Raw genomic sequence first — 4,250 nt, forward strand, 5'->3', positions numbered from 1 at the left:
CATCTGGTCCTTATCAGGTCTTAAAATTAGGTAAATATAACCTCAGATGAACTACAAATCATGACATATTGCACAGTGTCATTATATATTTAACAAAAATAAAGGCAAAATGGAGAAGCCATGTGTGAAAAACTAAGAACACCCAATGATTCAATGGCTTGCAAAACAACCTTTGGCAGCAGTAACTTGAAGTATTCATTTTCAGGCTCTCAAGTCGTTGTAGAGGAATTTTGGTCCGCTCTTCTTTACAATGTTGCTTCAGTTCATTGAGGTTTGCGGGCATTTGTTTGCACAGCTCTCCTAAGGTCCCACGACTGCATTTCAATCAGGTTGAGGTCTGGACTATCACTGGGCCATTGCAACACCTTGATTCTTTTTATTTTAGCCATTCTATTGTAGATTTGCTGGTGTGCTTGGGATCATTGTCCTGTTGCATGACCCAATTTCAGCCAAGCTTTAGCTGGCCTCACATTTGACTCTAGAACACTTTGGTTCATGGTTCAATGACTGCAAGGTGCCGAGGTCCTGTGGCTACAAACCAAGCCCTGTGTTTGGTTTTCGCCAAAGGTGGCACTGTGATTTTTGTCCAAGCATCTCCACTTTGGTCCTGTATGTCCAAAGGATATTGTTCCAGAAGTTTGTTCAGATGCAACTTTGCAAACATAAGACGTGCTGCCATGTTCTCTTTTAGAGAGAAGAGGCTTTCTCCTGGCAACCCTTCCAAACATGCCATACTTGTTTAGTCTTTTCTAATTGTACTGTCATAAACCTTAACATGCTAACTGAGGCCTGTAGAGTCCGAGATGTAGCTATTGTTATTTTTTTTGCGATTTCTCTGAGCATTACACAGTCTGACCTTGTGGTGAATTTGCTGGGAAGATTGGCAACTATCTTGAATGTTGTCCACTTGTGAATAATCACTGTAGAATGATGCACTTCAAATTGTTTGAAAATGTAATAGTATAACCTCTCCCAGATTGATGGGCAGAAACAATTTCTTCTCTAAGATCATTGGTGATGTCTTTTCTTCTTGGCATTGTGTTAAGACAAACCAGCAAACTGCCAAAACTTCTGCTTTTATAGAGGTGATCACACTCGCTGATGATCAGTTAATCGAAGGCATTTGATTAGAGGCATCTGGCTGCTACTTACCCTCTTACTTCCTATGGAAGCAGTAAGGGTGTACTTCATACTGGTCTAGTTTTTGATAAATAAATAATGACATAGTGTAATGTGTCATGTGTTGATTTTCATCTGAGGTTGTATTTACCTCATTTTAATGACCAGATGATTTTTTTATGATGCTCTGACCTGTAAAACCATATAATTCAAAGAGGGTGTACTTTCTTTTCTTTTCTTTTTTTTTCTTCTTTTTTTCATGACTGTATAGTATCCCCAAAGAAAATGGGTAAAATAGTCAATTTCTAATTAGATTTTTTAAGGTAAGATTTCTGCACTCAAAAAAAAGATTTTATTTTATTTAAGCAATCATATTTTCAAAATGCATTTATTCAATTTGCTTAGAATATAAAAAGTCTGAAAATTTGAAGGTGTGTGAAACAATCATTATTCAATTAGTTAAAATGTATGAGATTGAAACTATTTGGATTTGTTGATGAATATATGATGCATACAAACACATCTCAATAGCTCTTGGAAGAGATGGAAGCACATTGAGTACGGGACTAAACCTGTTCCACTGCACCTGTAGCCATCGATCATAAATATTTCAAACAGCAGCACACTACATTGATTTCACATGACTCATCAGTTATCATCTCAGAAGTTGAAACTGTTATTTTGAGATTTTTTATCCAATTTAGTGTAAAACCGTTACCAAATAATGGGTCAAGAAGGAGATGTTGAAGATCACGGATGATGTCGCTTCCAATTCATTCGTCACAATGGATGGAAGGTCAAGTCGAGCGCATTTCATTGTGGGATACAGGTTTCCCACGCAGCTCTGTTTGTATATCGCACATGCATACAGAAAATGTGCATGCAGAGTATCCATACTGCATTCTTTAAAATAGTCAGTGTCTAGAAAATCAAAATTATATAGCTGTTCTCCTCACCTGTATGCAGGAGCATCATTTGTTGATCATCAAACAGAATTTATCCGTTTTAGCCATTTATTTACACGACTTTTTAAAACGATACAGTTATCGTCTCAGTGTAAACTACAAAAACGCAAATTTGTGAAAACGGTGACGTCATGCGCATGTGTATTACTTCAGTCTATAGCCGCATAGTGTTTCTTTACAAAGTGACATCGCCAACTACTGACCTGGCATGAATAATACAGCGTCTTTAGTCGTTGTAGCCGAACCATGTGAATGGGGATTGTTTTGATAATGTTGTCTTGTACGTGAAAAACAAAAAAGGAATCGATGTAGGTATTTAGTACATCGTTGTCATGTAACCAGTGGCGGTCCAGGCTTAAATGAGAAAAGATTCTTTCCATAAAAGTTAGATGCATTATAGTTTTTGTTTAGTGTACAAGAGGACCCGAGTTCAAATCCCAAACTAATGCACAATTATTTTTTAAATAAAGCAAAACTGCAACACGACTGAGCCAGTGATCAACATGCATTTTCAGTTTGTAAAAGGAGAGGTATGATATTTTCGACGGCAAATTTCAAGTAACAAGAGATTGTGGGTGATTTCTGCCACCCACACATAATTGTGCACCTGAAATTTGCATTCAAATTCCACTGGGCTTGAAAATATCTCAAGGGGCATGTGAAATCTTTGATGGAGTCTATCCCCCGGTTTCACAGACAAGACTTAAACCTAGTCCCAAAATTCATGTTTGAGCTGTCTCAACTGAAAGCAACTTGCACTGACATATCTTAAAACATGTTAGTCCCATTGTTTTGTCTGAAGATGCACTGATAATGTTTTTTTCTAATGCACATTTATAAAGTCTACTTAAATGTCCTAAATGAACTAAGGCCTACTCTTGACTTAATCTAAGACCTGTCTCTGAAACCAGGCCTTAATGTCAGTACTCATAAGAACAGAATAGTCTAAGATCATGCAAAGCAAAGGGCCTGATAAATTCTTCGATAAATGTTCTAGAGAGTACAGAGATGTTGAAGAGTGATGTTTGCACAGTTAAACACTAACGTGCAACACTCAGGACAGCTGCTTCTGTCCCATTATTAAATGGGATCAAAATGGTTTCTGTTCCCAACATGATCTTGCTGACACTGTTGTTTGTGCAGTCATGACTGGACACTTCAGTCAGACAGCTGAATCAGTGAAATGTTTCATAATTCCTACTAACCGCTGATTGGAATTGCTTCAGGTAGAATTTCTGTACATTCTCATTCATCCTTGTTTCTGCCTGGAGTGTGCGCTGATCTGGAATTCCTCACCCTTGGGAAAGAGGGGGAATTCCACACAGTAAATCCCCCCCCAAAACCCCCACACACACACACACACACACACACACACACACACACACACACACACACACACACACACACACACACACACACACACACACACACACACACACACACACACACACACACACACACACACACACACACACACACACACACACACACACACACACACACACACACACACACACACACACACACCCTGTCTGCTGAGCTCACTTCCTGCTGTAGACACAGACAACAGGAAGTAGGAAAGTGTCATCAGGCATAATGAAGGAGTGCAATCCAGGTGAGTGGCTGATTAACTGTCCCGTACACGATAGTGGGAAGGAGCTTTCCATAAATCAAAATACAATGTCATCATAAGCCATTATCGCCACCATGTGGTGAATGCATGAAGAATAATTTACAAAGTAAATTAGCAAAGCAACTTCAGGATAGCATTTATAAGGAAAGATCAATGAAACCGAGAAAAGAAAACGAAAAAGAACCATACAAATGTAAAAATCCCATTGGAGAGTTAATGATAGATCTCTTCATTTGAGGCAATTTGCTGATAAAGATAACTTTCTTTTCTTCTAAAGTTTAATCTCTTCAAAAAGAAAAGTGAGAGCTGTAAAATGGCAAATAATTTAGGAAGTTTGACGGAAACAAACACGGCTGATAGCAAATGTTTGTTTAGCCCATTCCAGAGCTATCATCATAACGGCTGTGAACCTAGGTTTCTAGAGTTTAGTAACCATGTTGATCAAAATGGTAAATCTCTGCTTCAGATGTTCAGAAAAGGCAGAAAAATGAAGCAAGTGAAAAAAAAAAGAGAGAGAAAATGCAACACCATTT

This window comes from Scardinius erythrophthalmus (genome assembly GCF_964197995.2).
Source record: "Scardinius erythrophthalmus genome assembly, chromosome: 13".
Lineage (NCBI taxonomy): Eukaryota > Metazoa > Chordata > Actinopteri > Cypriniformes > Leuciscidae > Scardinius > Scardinius erythrophthalmus.